Source organism: Alosa alosa, unplaced genomic scaffold (genome assembly GCF_017589495.1).
Source record: "Alosa alosa isolate M-15738 ecotype Scorff River unplaced genomic scaffold, AALO_Geno_1.1 AALO_1.0_unplaced_36, whole genome shotgun sequence".
Taxonomy (NCBI): domain Eukaryota; kingdom Metazoa; phylum Chordata; class Actinopteri; order Clupeiformes; family Clupeidae; genus Alosa; species Alosa alosa.
This window is the reverse complement of record NW_025962499.1, coordinates 22,795-41,978: the sequence shown is the minus strand read 5'-3', so window position 1 is coordinate 41,978 and position 19,184 is coordinate 22,795. Positions and strand designations below refer to the sequence as shown.

General features: G+C 15.3%; 1 pseudogene; it reads left to right on the top strand.

The window, feature by feature from the left end:
• The first annotated feature begins 10,499 nt into the window (after positions 1-10,499).
• LOC125290317 lies at positions 10,500-10,619 on the top strand (annotated as a pseudogene).
• The last annotated feature ends 8,565 nt before the right edge of the window (positions 10,620-19,184 follow it).

Below are 19,184 nucleotides of genomic sequence, written 5' to 3'. Positions count from 1 at the left end.
TAATAAGGAAAGGACACACAAGAATCTTGATTTTTATTAAATTCATATTCAATGATGAAAATGCCATTAGAACAAGAAACTTTAGTAAAATTATTAGTGGTAATAAGGTTGATCGGATTTAAGTCCTTTATTATCATCAGTTATAATAAAGGATTGATTTGTCTCAACTCCTTTATTCTTTTAATCAGGCTTAAACTAGGACTATCCTCTTGGTAGAGGTTTCTTCACTTTTTTCTTTTTAGGTTAAAGAAAGTGCTACTTATGGAAAACTTTTAAATTTTCATTTTTTTAGTTTTCTATTTTTATACTTATAAAAATTATATTATATAGTTTTAATTAAATTATTTTTAATAAAAAAAATTCAATATATTATTATTGATTTTAGTTTATATAATAGTATTAAAGTCAACTTTTTTAATAAAATAATTTTATAAAAAATTATAATAAAATTTTGTATAAATTATATTATTATAATTAATTAATTTTACAATTGAATGTTTGAGATATATACTGATATATATATATATTAAAATAAGTGTACTATAATTTTTATTATATTATTATTAATATTTCACATCTTTTTATATTTTAAGTAATTATGTATCTTATTATATATAATAAGTTTATATAAAATTCGAACAATATTAGATTTTTATTTAATAGACGATATTTTTAGTATTTTAAAATATTCTTGAGAGTATTTATTATATAATTTAATAATAGTAAAATATAAATAATATATAAAAATAATGTTTAATCATAAAATAACTAAAAAATTTCTTTTTAATATTTTTAAAATATCCAAATAAATTTTTTTATGTCTTTATTATTTTATAAATTGATTATAATATAATTATCATTTTTATTTAATATGGAAGAAAATATAAATTTTAAAGTAGAATGTTGAGATAAAATAAATAATATGAATTCTACTATTATAGTAGATAGTGTATCAGGAGTATTTTATAAAAATTAGAAAACATTAGTTTTAGCATATTATAATAAACTAGTATTTAATATAATAAAAAATAATAAAGTTAAAAAAGTTAATAGTATAAATATAGAAGGGATTATAAAAAATATATGTATAATAAATTATGAAAAAGATTATTTAATAGTTTTTTTAGAAAATTGAAAATTATTAATCTTAGAATATAATAATGATATGGATAAAATTAAGATTATAAAAGAAATATATTTAAAAAAATATATTATTAGTAAAAAGAAAAATAAATTTTTACCTATATATAAAATATTAATGAATAATGAATATTTATTAATAGAATTATATGAAAAGAAAGATTATAATAAGTACTTAAAAGAAGATAAAGATTATATATATATTTTATAGTTAAGTATAAAAGAAAAAACTGTAAAATTATTTGATTATATAAATAAGAAAAATTATATAAATTATTTTTTCTTAAATATAGATGAAAAAACAATTTTATTTTTATTAAAAAAATTTAATAAAAATTATGAAACATATTATATAGATTATAAAAAATTGTTTATTTGTTAAATGTAATTATTTTAATAATAATTTAGATAAAATAAGTAAATGATTTAAAGAAATGAATTCTATAAGTTAGTATAACGAATGTAATAGATTATATACTATTAAACTATATACTTTTTGTTTTGATAAATATTATATAGTAATATATTATACTCATTTTTATATTTTTTATTTAGATTTAAACAATAAATATAATTTTTATAAATATAATTTTTTTAAAAAAATAATAAAAATAATAAAAAATAAAAAACATATTTCAATAATTGATATTGATAAAGAAATTGAATATTTATTTTTTTATAAAATAAATAACAAATAGGCGTTATTTAAATATGATTATATTCTTTTTTTATGTGATTTTAAATTTATAAATAATAAATTGAATATAGATTTTCGTATTATAAAAAAATTTCCTTCAATTAACAATATGTTATTAAATATTTCATATATAAATAATAATATATTTTTTATGAATTATAACAAATGTCATTGATTTAATATTTCAGGAATGTTATTTTTATTATTGGATAAAAAAATAAAAAAATTATAGACATTTTATTACTTTAATTTTAATTGAAATGATAGTAGAGATAAACAATTTGATTATTTATTAACAGATATTGAATATTTATATAATAAAAAATTATTATATAATAAAATATATAGTAAAAATAATAAATGTGAACTTTTTTATTATGATAATATAAATACAAAACTAATTAAAAGTAAAGATATAAAAAATATAAAAAATATATTTTTATATAATGATTAGATTTATATATTAAAAGATAATATAATATATATTTATGATATAGAATTTAATCTTATAAATACTATAGAATTGAATATTAATTCAGAAATTAAATTCATATATATAAAAGATAATAATATTTATTGTTTTACTAAAAATCAATTTATTCTATATAATAGTAACAATAGTAATTTAAATGTTATTAAAGAAATAAATTTTGAAAATGATATTTATGAAGTATAGAATAGTGATAAATATTTTTTAATAAAATTTTTAATAAACTTAAATTTAAAATATATAATTTATGATTATGATATGAATAAGATAAAAGAATATAATGAAAATTATTATAATATAAAATTAATAGATAATTATTTATATATTATAAAATGAAATAAAATAGTAATCTTATATGATATAGAGAAGAATAAAAAAATAGAATGAAATTTAATAAAAGAAGAAAATAAATTCAATAAAAAAATAAATCAATTCATATTAATTTATAATAAAATAATTATGGTATTAAGAAAGAATCATATTATAGAATTTTATGATATAGATACATTTGAACTTATTACAATAAATAAAAGAAAATTAAAAAGAATAAAATTATTTTAGAAAGATATTAGAATTAAAAAAATAAATGATTATAATATATTTTTATATAGTGAAAACAATAATTATTTATATTATTTAAATATAAATGATAGAATGGAAAATAATATAGAAATAGATTTTGTATTATTTAATATTAATATAAAAAGTATTATTTTATATAATTTAAAATATATAATAGTATCTAATAATAAAGGAATAGAAAAATATAAATTAATAAATACAATAAATATTAAGTTAATTATGTTTTATAGGTGGAATTCAATATCTGGTTATAGATATCTATTAAATAAAAAACAAAAAAATATTTCTAAAAATTCTTTATTATATTCTTAGATTATTAAACCTATTTTAAATAAAAATTTATTAAAATTAGATGAAAATATGATAAAAAAAATAAATTATATAGATAAAAAGATATTATATTTATGTTATGAAATTGATTCTATTTTTTTAAATAAAGAATATATAATTATATGATATTGAAATCAAAAACTAAAAAATACAAAGTTTAATATTTATGATTTAGAATTTAATTTAATCGATTTTTTAATTTTTGATGTTGAAATACCCAATATATTTAATATATTTGAAAATAAATTATTATTATTAACATCAGATACATTATTTATTGTTTCTTTTGAAGATAATAAATTAAAAATTTAGAATAAAATAAAACATTTATTTAATATATATCATATAAATAATGAATATAAATTTATAGATCTTATAAATAATAATTGATTTTATTTTATATATTAGAAGAAAAATAGTTTTAATCCTAATATTTTTGAAATATTTAAAATAAATTATGAAAAAAATACAATAGAATATTCAAAAATTTTGCCAATAAATAATATTATCTATAGATTTAGTATTGTATTAGAATATAAAGATTATTTTATTATTATTTATAATGATAATAATGGATCCAAAATTGATTTTATTATTTTTAATTTTAAAAATCTATATAATAGTAATAATCCATGTTTAATAAAATATAAAATTAATCATCAAATATAGTCATTAATTAAAATCAATAATAAAAAATTTATAGTTCATATTAAATAGGATAATTTATTAACATTTTCAATATTAGATAATAATCCATATTTAAAAATCAAAAATAATAAAAATGAAACAATATTTTAGATAAAATATAAAAAATAAATTAATTTTTACATTATTTTTTATAATAAATAAAATAATTATTAATAAACTTTATATTCTTTTTTTAATATTAATAAAAACCTTTTAATATATAGGATTATATATGTGATAGATTGTACCATAATAAAAATTAAAATAATTTATTTATTATTTATTTTATCATTATATAATATAATTTAGATACTTCTATTATATTTTAATTTATTATTATCTAATATTTTAATTTCTAATTAAATTTATGAAAAATTAATAAATTATTTTAATTTTTATATATTTAATTCATATATTATTGAACTAAAATTATTTGAAATAATAAATGAATTATAATTTATTCATTTTATACAATTAATATCAAATTTTTGATTTAATTCTATTATATTTTTAAATTTTATTTTATTATTTTTTATATAATAAAACGAAATACTACCATCCCTTGATGAAACTATTAAATTTTCATTTATAATATCTATAGATAGTAAATCTAATTTATGATATGTTTTTATTATTTGAAGAGGTTCTAATTTATTTAAATTTATATATCATAATATTATATTTAAATCTGCACTTGATGAAATAAAATAATTATCATTTATTAAACAAATATCTCATATAGTTTCTTTATGTGATGAATTAGTTAAAAATTCTTTTCATTCTTCATTTATTTCTTTTCATAATTTAATATTACAATCATATGAAGCAGTTATTATTATATTATTATCTAATATTTTAATGCATTTTATATCTTGTGAGTGTGCTTCATTTATTACATAAATTAATTCAAAATTTATTATTGATCATATTCATATCTATCTATCTCTTATATATTAATATATATATATTTAGATATATATTATAATAGACATACTTAATATTATTTATACTATATACTATATGATTATCTAATATTTTAATAATTTTATTACTATTACTTAATATATTTATTTATGAAATGAAATAAACATTATATTAAATAATTAAATATTGTTATTATAATTTATATATCTATTTCTTCTATTTTTAATATTTTTAATATTTTCATTTAACACAAATAAATTTTATTAAAATAATATAGTTAAAATTAATAGTTAATAGGGTTAATTTTTATATATTTGTATATTTATATATCTATATATTTCATAATATATCTATTATAATTTTTTTAAAAATATTAAATTTTACTTTTCAACTATATTACAATTATACGATATATTAATATTAAATATATTTAATAGAATATATAGATCTATAATAAATATTAATTTATATCTAAGTATTATTATTATACTTTTTATGTATATTCATAATTTTCGATTAAAAAACTTAGATTTAAGATATTTTAGTGTTATAGAATTTATTAATTAGTATAGTTGAGCATTATTATGATTGTTAGAAATTTTAATAAAAAAAATTTATTTTAAAGTATAAAAATTTTTAAACAAATATTAAAAAGATCTATAAAAAAATGAGAATGGAATCCGTAAATAGTAATAACAAAATATTTTTTTATTAAAATTTAATCATTAATTAATCAAAGATTATCTTATTCTACTGTATATTTCCTTATATATTTGAACTATATTAATTTATTGTAATTATAAAGTATATATATAATTTTATTTTATTATAAATTGATACATAAAAAATAATTGATTTTTAAATTTATGTTTTTAATACTTGTATAAATTAATGTTATATAAGTATTATCTATAGAGAAGCATATGATCTCTTATATGTATGAAATATTATATTTATTTAATATATCTACTATTATTAATAGAATTCTACTATTTTTTAACTTGATTTATATTATAATTTTTATTATTAAAAATTATAATATAAAAAATGAATCTATTTATAGATATCTATTCTCTATTATTTATTTAAGAAATATATAAATAATTTATTAAATAACTCTAACTATAAAAAATATTTATAAAGTTTTTAAATCATAGTTATATAATAAATTTTATAAATATATAAATAAAAATATTAACTAAATTAAATTTATTTAGTTAGTCAGAATTCTAAATATTTACTATGTCTCCAAATTGATATTTACTATCATTGTTTATTATATTTTTATTACCTAAATAAATACTAGATAATCTACTAGTTTTATATTTATTATTTTCTAATATTTTAATAAGTATTCCATAATAATAACATATCTATATTTTCATATTTATTATATTAACTGTAATATATATACAATGTTCAATTTTTATATTAAAGTTATCTTTTGGAATATCAGTTATTTTTTTATCATTTATTTTTAATAGAGGAGTAAATATTTCTTCGTTTCCTGAATAATATTCTATTACTATTGAATATATACATGGATTATAAATACCATCTGTTTTTATATCATTGGCAAGAGTATCTTTTATATAAATATTTTTTATAGAAATATTATTATTATTATAATCAGATAAAAAATAACCTGTATAATTAAAATGCAAATTATCTAAATATAGACTTTTTATAGTAACTTTATCATCAGTAATAGGAGCAATAAAATAATGATGTGAATAATTACCTTTATCTTCTACCTTATGATTTTCAATATAAAAACAATATTTTTCTTTAGTATTATCTAAAGTTGTTATTATTAATTTATAAATAAATTTTTCAATTTTTTCTAACCTAAATTTATTCTAACCTAAATTTATTTTTTTATAATTTATTCTTAATTCATCACCAATACTTTCATATAAAATAACAGATCTACTAGTTTTATTAAAAAAAAGACATATTATATATTGATTTCTTCCACCTTTATGATAAAATACAGTTATATAAAAAGCATTAATACTAAAAAATAAAGGGATATCTATTAAATATGTTCTATTCATACTTGCTAATTTTTCTTCAACTGGATCAATAGTTGTAACAGGATTGGATATTTCATATAGTTGGTTTTTATGATAACCTAAAATACTTGAGAATTCTTTAACATTAATTAGGTCCATAGAACAATTCTATATTCTATCTTCGTTTAATATAACCTATGCTTTTATTTTATATATTTCCATTTTTTTATAATCTTTTTTTGATATTTTTTTAAATATTATTAAAATTTTATTAACTCTTATCAAATTACAATAATTAAATATTTCTACAATATCACTGTCATTAACTATTATAATATTATTATTCTATTTATGTAAATTATTCAAATTATCAATTTTTGGATTATACTATATTATTAATAATTGGCCTTTTTTATCTTTTCAATTAATTTCTGTAAGATTAATATGTAACTATTGATATAATCTAAAAATAAAAAATATATTATTACTTTTATCTTTTAGATTTTTTAACATTACACTTATAGATTTTGAAGCATATTTTTTATTAACTCCTACTTCTATCCTTTCTTCAAGTTTTTTAATAATAAACATATCCTATTCTAAAATTGTAATTTTATTTCCTTTTTTAATTTCTATTTCTTCTATTTCTTCTTTATATAATTGTGAATTAAATGTTATATGCAATGATTCACGTTTTTCATTTTTAAGAAAATATCTTATTAATAAATAATTAGGTTCTTCAGAAATTATCATACAAAATCCCATTTTGATTCTTAAATAATTACTTGAAGTAGGAAAAAGAATTTTTAATTTAGATATAAGATTTTCAAAAACACATTTAATTTTATATTTTTCATTAATATTATTTCTATTAGTAAATACCATATGTTTTTCATCATTTATAATTTCAATATTGCATATAAAAACCAAGTATTCCAAAGTAATTTTCATAACAACATTTTTATCAGGGTTTAAATAATACCCTATTAATATTTTATTTCCTTTTTTTGTTTCTGAATTATTATTAAATAATTGACATATTTTTTCTAAACTAAGATTTTTTCTAAAATGCTAATTAAGTTCTTCATTATAATGTAAAATATTATATTCATTATTATTTATCTAATAAAATATAAAAAAAATTATTGTAAATTTCATATGTTAAAATTATAATTTTAATTAATAATTTAATGTCAAGTTACTAATAAAAGAAGTAACACAAAATTTTGTATAAAATATGATAAATAAATAAATTATTATTATTTTTTATAAAATTAAAAATAATTATAAAATTTAATTTTTATTTTAACATAGATTAATATAAATACATAAAATAAATTTGGAGTAAAACAATAAATTTAAATAATTTTTTATACAAATATATTTTATTACGCTAGTATACAAATAATAAATAACAAATATATAGAAAATGATTTATAGTAATAGATTTCATAACTTTTAGATTTTAAGCAATATAGTAAAAATCAATAAAATCAATAAATTTTTTTCAATAAAAAGAATACTTTCATTATATTCTATATGTTTTTAGAGACAATAATTATAATAACTATAGAATTATTGAAAAATATAAGTATTATAATTATTGAAAAATATAAAGATTCTATTTGTAATATAGAAGCTACTAAACAATTATTCTATAATATGTCTAATAAGATATATAATGAAAATATATGATATTTTAATAATATTTGTATTTATTTATAATTTATAGTAATTATTTATAATATTAAAATATTATAAGATAATTCATAAAAAAATAAAAAATATGATATATATTATTAATATTATTAATAAATAAATAAAATTTAATTATTTTAAAATTTATTAAATCAAATTTTTCTAATTTTTTATTTTCTAATATATATATAAAATAATATTCTTAAAATTTAAATATTATTATAGATAAATAACAATATATTAATGATAATATTAAGATTTTTATCAATTTAATTATCTATTAATTTACTAATAGTTTATAATAGATAATTCTATATTATATATCTAAATATCTTCTTTTAATCCTTATTTCTCTTCTATATTTTTTTATTATATATAATATTAATATAGTTAAAAATATTTACTTATGTTAATATCATATAAATAATTAATTACATGCATTATATATGTATATATATGTAATGTATATATTTTTAATAATTAATTATTTTATTATTATTAACAAATAATTATTTTGTTATACATAATGAATATATTATATTAATTATTTTCTATTTTAAAGTTGATTTTTTATATAAAAAAAGATTATATAATTTTATGATATATAAGTAGGCTACGGTATTATATTTTAATTATATAAATATTTTTAATTTATTATATCTTAAAAATGTTAATGTTTTCATTCATATTATGGATATACAGTAGATATCGATTCTTAAGAAAAGTGCATAATTAAATTTATGTTTTTTACATAAACATTATTAAAATTATTAAAATATTTACATAAATTTAAATAAAAATATATATTTACAATAAATCCTATAAAAAATAAAATTACTATTAGATAATATAGTATTAAAATAAATAAACAAACAAAAAATAATGTTAATAAAGACATAAGATGAAATAAAAAGAAATTAATAAAGAATCTACAAATAAAATAAATTATTTAAAAGAAGGAAATTTAAAGTTAATAAAATACGATAGGAGAAGAATATAAAAAAGACCTCATTATTATAAATTTGAAAAAATAACTAGAAAAAATAAAATTAATATAAATAAAATTTAAAAAAAGATATTATTATATAAATACTAAAATAAATAGATAATATATAACAAAAATAAAAAAACTATAATAATAAATAAATTTAATCAAAATTTAAAAAGATTAAGTAATTGAAAAACTTCCTTCAGACATTAATTTAATTTAAAATTATTATGTAAAGAATTTAAATCATTAATCTAATAATATGAAGAATATTTAATAAATAAATAATAGATGTAGAAAAAGATATAAAAATATACCAAAAAAAAAAATCAATAGAAAATATTTATTACCATTTTTATAAAAAAAGAAAAATTATCACATAATATATAAAAAATACTTATAAAAAAAGAATTTAAAAAGAAGATAATAAATATAAATTACAAAAAATCTAATCATATATAAAATATGAAAAGTTAAAAATACTATAGAAATAAATTTATAAGTTCTTATAATAAAACAGAAATTTTAATTAAATAAAACATATATAATATTATATTATAAAAAAATAATCTTATAATTAAGTTTTATAGATATTTTCTAATTTATTAAAAAATATGATTTATTTTACTCTTATAAAATATTATAATGAAATATAAAATGACTTAATATATAATATATACCATATATCTAAATAAAATATCATTTATTTACTATATAATTTTTCATAATAAAAATTATATTCTAAATCAAACCAAAATAGATGACTATATCAATAATATACATTAGTTCAATAAGATAATAAATATATTTCTATATATAAGAAGTAACAAGCTCTATATAAGAAAATACTATTATAACATATATTTATAATAGTATAAAAAAACATAAATTTATAATAAAAATATACTATAAATATTAATTAAGATAATATTATTATTATTCTATACTAAGTTGGTTCATACTTATGTGGTTCCACTGGATCCCTTTCGACCTCCAAAGTTAAGCACATACAGGTCTAAGTGGTACTGGATTTGAGAAATCATCTGGGAATCTTAGATGATCAACTTTTTTTATTAATAAAATAAAAAATAATAAAAAACTATAAGATTAAAATTATAAATTATTTTTCTATTCAATAATTTTCTTTATTATTTTATCAATACTCTATATAAAATTTTCATCCAAATCAATATACTTTAAATCGTTGTTATACTAAACCCTACTATATAATAACTCATCCCCCTTTATAACATTATATATACAAAAATCACTATATAATTCCTAAATATTATTAGCATTAACCAAATAATATAACTTATTGTCAATAAAATAAATATTTACTACTATACCCATTATCTTCTTATCTATTAATAATCTTATATCATTAATTTTTGCTATTGTTATCGTATTGTTCTAATTAAAATATATCCTAGGTAATCTATGCTCATATAAACAATTCATAATACAATCAATCATAATTTCAAATAAATTACCATTGTCATTCACTACTATAATATCTAAATTTATATAAAAACATCATTTATTATAAATTAATGATTTTTTCTTTATCTAAATACTAGATTTTATTAAATATTCATATATAATCTACTTCTATTTACTCATTTTTCCCGTAAAATCTATATCCATAAAAAATAAATTATTCTAATTCTCATTCTTAACTAATACATGCTTCAATATACATATACATATCGTTCCATTCATTTTAATCTCACATATAGTCTTATCTCCTATCATATCAATAAAAATATCCCTACCAAACTCCTAATTCTATACTCCCTTAACAATATCTTTTAATACACTCTCCTTGTTTATTATATTAAACATTTAATCAACACTAATCATTTTTATATAATAATGTCAACTAAACTTTCTTTAAGAATTGCTAATTATTTATTAATATATAGTAGTGATTTACCAATAGATAAAAATTCAGAAATAAAACTAATGTTTAAATATCCAGAAATTAATCATAAAGATTCTAAATTTCCAGAAAAATTTGATATATTTTTGTTTCCTTATAAATCCATATATAAAAGATTGTCTGAAGAAAAAGAACCAATCTTCCTCATCTCTGTATTGACAGAAATTGATGGGAAACATTTATACTGCTTCTCATACATGTACCTAAATCCAGAAAGAGAAATACGTATAATAGTATTGTTAAGTCATTGATTATTCTATAATGATTTTTTAAATTTCTTCCAATATTTATATAAAATTACAGAAACAAAACAAAAAATTAAAAATTCAATCGAAGAAATCGTAAATTATTTTTTAAATTATATTCCTATACCCCCTAAAGGAAGAATCCGTGTAGTCTATAAATTACCCAAAGGAAATAAAATGTATCTACAAAGAGAACCTAGTAATAAATTACACGCCATAAATAAAACAGAATTTATAATTTTTAAAATATTGTCCTTCGATAATATACTTCTAATTATACTAAGCATGCTAATGGAAAAGAAAATAATTTTAAAAACTTATAATTATGAAAACTTGACTCCAATCTCCCAAATATTAAAAACTTTAATATTCCCCTTCGTATGAGAAAATATATACATACCAATATTACCCGAAGAATTAATAGACATAATTTCAGCTCCTACCCCCTATATAATAGGTATTTCAAGCGAAGTAACAATCTCAAGAGATTTTTTAGAAGATGTTATACTAGTAGACTTAGATGAAAATAATATAGATTTTTTAACAAATACTAATGCCCCTCAACCAATTCTCCCTAATATATTAAATAAAAAAATGACAAAATATTTAGGATTTTTAAAAGATTGAACCACTCCAAAACAATATACAGAAACTGAAATTAAAAAAATACAATTAGGATTGTTCTCATTTTTCGTATCAATTTTTAAAAATTATAAAGAATTCATAAAAGATGGTAGATTCGATTATGAAGAATTTATGAAATATAGAAAATATCCATTAGATGATAACTTCTTTGAATCATTTATTCAATCCCAAATATTCCAATCATTCATAGAAAAATCAACCGGTAATTTAGAAGAAAAAAATTTAGATATAATGCTCTTTGATGAACAATTAGAATTTGTTAAAAGCGGAAAATCAGCCTTCATTAATGATACTAGCTTAAAAATAAAAGAAGATTGAAAAGTAGAAAAATTACAAGTCTCAAAATATGAATACGAATATAATGATATACTCCAAATACGCTCAAATGGATTAAAAAAAGAATTAAATATTAAAAAACATTCCTTAGCTACCCAAGATGATATAATAATCACAACTACTAATAGAGGCATGGATATGCTATCTCTAGATTTTTATCAAAATAAAATGAGATTAACTAAAACTGTCAATAAATTAAATTGCTCCCATGAAAATTTAAAAACTTGCAGTAATTCCTTAATAAAATTAATAAGATTGTTCAGTAAAAAAAGAAAAAGATATCTTACTCAATGAGAAAAAATTTCAATATTAGAAAAAAATAATGAATTTAATGACATAATAAATAATTATATATCAAAATCTAAATTATTAATAGATAAAAATCATAACTACATATATAAAAAAGGTAATGAATTTATAAGAGAATTTATAGACTGTCAAATTAATCAACAAAAATCCGTATATATGCTAACAAATAGATTACAAAATGAAACTGATCAATATAAATTAAAACATGAAAAAGCTATTAAAGATTATGAAAAAGCTAAAAATTCTATCCTTTCCTTCTTTATTAATTCTAAACAATAGAAAATAGATAATGAATTAGAAATAATACTCTCCGAATATGAATAGAAAAAACAAGAAAAATTATACATAGAAGCTATGACTAGAAAATCTCTCTCTTTCTATAATAAACAAAGTAATAAAGAAATGAATCTATTAATAAATAGAAATAAAAACAACAAGAAAATATTATTTATTTCTCCCTAGACTTCATAAAAAATCAAAAAGAATCCTATAAAAATTGAATTAAAAATTTGGAAAATTTAGAAGAAGAAATTTTAAAATATAATAAAAAAAATTCTATAGATAATATAGATAATAATATTGTTGATCATCAAATCGATAACTCAATAAAATTAAATATAGAATATTCTATAGACGAATGAGATACTACTAATGAAATAAAAAAAATAATGAAAACAAAATATATTCTTAATTATTGAGGTGATAATAAACATCCTATACTAATGACTAAATTTAATAAAAATAGAAATACTATAGAACAAATAAAAATTATTATAAATATTATTAGACTACACTTAACTCAAGGCTATAATAACTATAAAAGAAAAATCTCCACCTTATGTAATACAATTCTTAAATATAATAATTATGAACAATTAACATATAAACAAATCGCAATTTTCATACTAAAATTTGTTAATTTAAAAGAACAACAATGAGAAATCTTATATAAATCTATACATAAAGAATATATAAAACTCATACAATTAATAACTCTTAATAAATCCGCTCAAAAAACTTATGATAAATTTTATAAAAATTCTCAATCTAATTATCTAGTCCTAAATCAAGAATTAAATAAATTGTCAAGCCAATAGCTTATATTAGAAAAAGATGTTGATAATGCAGAAACTTTAGTCGAACAAAATATTTCTAATATTTTTCTCCTAGAAGAAGAACATATAAATTTAATTAAAAAACATTATTTTAATAAATTAAGAAATCAAACTGATCTATATTATACTAATAATAAATTGAAAAAAATACATTTAAAAAGTTACTATATTAGCATCGCTTATCTTTTAGAATATTTAGAAAAAAGAGATTTTTTCATCGATGAAAATCTTGTAAATATTATAAAAAAATTTTTTATTTCTTTCCAAAATTGTTTTTCTAAAATGAATAATTTTTTCTCTACTCAAAATATTTGAAATAAAAATTATTATAAAAATTTTTGAAATTTTTATAAAATATATTTAATAGAAGCTGGTATAGAATTAATCGAATCTCATAATTATCAAAAACTTATGAAAAAATATTTTGAAGAAAATAAACTTTTAACCTATTATATATATTATAAATACTTAAAAGAAGAAAATAAAAATTTAAAAGAAATAATAAAAATTTTAATCATATATATAGACTCTCAAGATAAATTAATAAAAGAAATAATAAATGATTTTAGTTCTTTAACCGAAGATTATTCTAACCTAACTAATAATATGATATATGAAAATAAACAATTAAATATATGCATAAAAGGCCTAATGGAATATATAAAATATTTTATAAATTCTTATGAAATTTTATTAAAAAATCATTTACAAATTTTAGATGATTTAAAAAATTTAGATTTTAAACAAGATCAATATATACTAAATATAAAACAAAAAAGAGATATAATCCAATCCGATATAGAATTAGAATCCTTAAAATTGTGAAAAGTATACAATAAATATGCTGAAAATATAAAACAAGATAATACTAGTATTATTTCAGCCTTTAAAAGTATTTTTAATACAAATATAAAAAATGAATCATATATTAATGAAAAAATTCATAATTTAAAAAATCAAATTTCTAATATAAAAAAATGCTCTATAGATAAAAATTATAAAGAATCCTCTTTAATAGATGAAATTATAATTAATGATTTAGAATGATATGAAAATATTAATGATAATATTGATTTATTTATATCTGAATCTAATACTTTTTATAATAATAATTTAAATATCTTAAAAAATGAAATTTTAAATTGCGATAATGTTAATGTTAATAAAGGCCTTCAAAATTTTATTAAAGAAAATGTCGATATTTCAGGCCAAAATAAAAAATTACCCGGTTATATTTTAAATTATTTAAATGATATAACTTCTAATAATACTAAAGAAAATTATTTAGAATCAAAAGAAAAATTAGATAAATATATAAACTCCTTATTTGATTAAAATTAACTTATTTTAATAAATATTTTAAACTTAAAAACATTAATTCAATACATATAATAATTATATTTATATGTATAAAATGTGTTTTTTTAAATAAAATTCAAACTTCTTTCTTACTACTACATATAAATATTAATCCTGTAATACCTGTTACAAAATGAAAAAATAATGTTTTTATAACTATTATAATTTTAGTATTTACTATACAATATTCTAACTAATTTCATATAAAAAACTATAATGATAATAATACATATGATATTATATATCTTATATATATACCATGTCATATAATAGATATAATTCTAGTAATTACCGTACAATAAAATATATTTTTTGTATAATTATTAATTAATATAATATAAAATCTCTTAGTTAATCAATCAGATATTGGCTTATTTCATACACGCAATACTGATTTTCCATCTCTACATAAGAAAAATTTTTTAAAATTAACACATTCAAATAAATCATACGAATTTCCATTCTCAGATATTCCCTATATAATAAATGGAATTTCACATATCTTTCATAATATCATATACTAAAATCTCTACATTATTGGTACAATTATTAATTTTAATATTTTAATTATTATTATTTCATCCTATATAAATGATGCAATACTAACTTCTCATCCAAAAAATATTTTAAAAAATAATATAAAAAATATATATCCCATAATTTCAAATATTACCCTTAATAAATATTTAAATTTTTTTTTATTAAATTTTATTTTTCTATTTCTAAAAAAATTAATAAATACTTCTCACTTTATTACTAATGGTAAATTTCCATAAATTAATTGATAAGATAAATATTCTAATAATGTTATTTTATTCCCTTTAGATATATAATCTAAAATTCAACTAATCCTAACTATAAAATACATTATTAAAACTTCAAAAATAAATTTTTCATTAATCTAAATATTAAAATATAAAAAATATGTACTAAAAAATATTAAATATAAAAATCCTAATGTCTCTATAATAAATCTATTATTTTTAAATATTTTTATTAAAAAATAAAAAATTATTATTATTGATACATGTATAAAAAATAATAAATAATCTATTAATAAATATTGTAATATTAAACCATTTATTATATTATATCAATGTAATATTGTAATATTATTAATAAAAAATGAAATAATAAATACTAATATCATATATAAACTAATTAAACAAAAATATTCACCATACTCATTTAAATTAAATAATTTTAATATATAAATAAAAAATTACTGATCTAAAATCTAAAAATTATACATATATAATAATAAAAACACAAAATAATTTTAATAGATAAATAAAAAATTATTTATTTTTATTCTTTTTCTATATCGACAATAATATCCTAACTCTCTATACTTTCTCCATTTCTATTTATAATAATATATCTTTCTATCTAACTCTATATATTTTTCTTAGTTAAAAAATTAACTTGATTTTCATCTATACTCTTATTGAATATACTTTCAACTTCTTTCTATTGTACTATAATTCCTATTCCACTCATTGCCTAATATAACTAATTTAAATATTCAACTCCTTCCTCTAACTATATAATATTATTATTATAATAAAAATGAAATAATAAACATAAATTAACTGCTAATTTCTTCATTTCTTTCCTATAATAATTATCATCTTCTATTCCATTCATATATTTTCCTATTATATGATTTATTCTTCAATAAAATCCTATAATAACATTTCTAACTAAACTTATAGCCGAACTATTTAATCTACCTAATTGACTTACTAATTTCTATATCTTAACTATATTATATACTTCATAAAAAGTTTTATCTTCAAAATTTATCTCCTATATATTATGTATATCATAAATTGAATTTTTATTAATATAAATAATATTTTTTATAAATTCCATAAACTATTCTTCCTATATTTCAGTACTTTTTTTTATTAAAAAATCTAATAATAAATTCATTTCTTCCCTTTCTAAATATTCTATTGTTCAAATCTAATTAAGTAAAAATCCAGTTGAATATATACTTTTTCCTATATCTAAAAAATTATTTAAATATGTAAATTCTTTATTATTAGAATATACAATAACTGTTCCAATATATCTATCTTCTATATTATTAACTAATCCTTCTATAGGTTCTTCTTTAAATTTTATTCCTACTAAACTAGTAGCACATGAAAATTTATATACTCCATCTTTTACTCCAAATTTCTTTAATTTTACTGAAACTAAATCATTTGTTGTTGTTAATTTATTATTATTTAATTGTTCTTTCTATAATACATAAATATGTTTAATAGGATCTGTCTAAGCAAATCAAAAATCTTTATTAGTATAAAATGAATATTTATATTTTTTATTTTTTATATGTTTAACAAATATACATTTTACTGAATTATTTCTAGGTATATTTAACTATAAAGATAATTTAAATATTTTTCTATTTATTTTAATATTATTTATTATATGAGGAATATTATCATAAATCATAATAGGTTTATTTATACTTAAAACAATATCACTTGATAGTTCCATATTATCTATTACTATATTAGGTATAGTTAAAGCCTATGCACAATAAATATGATGTTCATATAAAGTAGATAATCCTTTTATGATTAATATATCATCTAATAAAGTTTTATTAATATTGTCTATAAATCCTGTATTATTAGTTTCTAATCAAAAATTATTTTTTTCAGGTAAAGAATTATTTTTATAAGCAACACATTTACAATAATATTTACAATTAATAAATAATTCTATATTCTAATTAGATGTACTTAATAATTTTGAATTAATTAAATTAAATAATTGTCCAGATTCTGTCTATAATTTATTTAAATGAATAGGATGAGATAAATAAAAGATTAATCTAAATATCATTATTATAAATATTAATGTAACAATAAGTAAGAAAGTAATTATCATTTTATTTCTTGCATTTTCTTTTGCTCTTGATGTATATAAACTAAAGTCTTCATAATCTAAATTATGACCTTTTATTTCAGTTGTCATTATTCCTTCTTTTATTACTTCATTTTCTGAATTTGATTCAATATCTGTCATTATATATTTGTGTTAAAAGTTAAACTTATAAAATAATAAAAAATTATTTTAATCAAATTCTTTTTCTACTTGTGTTATTAATATTTTTTCAATATCATTTTTATTTAATCTATATTTTTCATCATTTTTTCAACATTCTATTTCCAATTCACTATATACTAAATCTGAACCTAATATTTTCATAATAACATAGATAGAAAATTTTATTAATTTATCTAAATTTCATGTATTAAATTCTTCTATCAAAGTATCATTTTTTATTAATTTTGTTAAAAATAAATTTTTGATTTCATTTTCTTTTTGACCAGTTGAACAACAGAATAAAGGAAGAGAAATTCCTGTAAAGTCTATTTTATATAATCTATCTGTATCATTATTAGTATAACCAAATAAAAAAATAGAAGTTGCAAATATTCTCATATAAGTATGTTGAGTAGGATACTAAAAATATAAAGCTAATTTATTAGCTAATTCTTTTAAAGAAATATCTATTCCATTATCTCTTATATATATTTTTGAAAATTTTCTAGCTTCTAATACTATCTTTATAAAGTCTGCTCTATTTCCGGTTAAACACATTGAAATATTACTTGTTATAGTATAAATATTTGTAACACTTTCTTGTATTATTAATTCG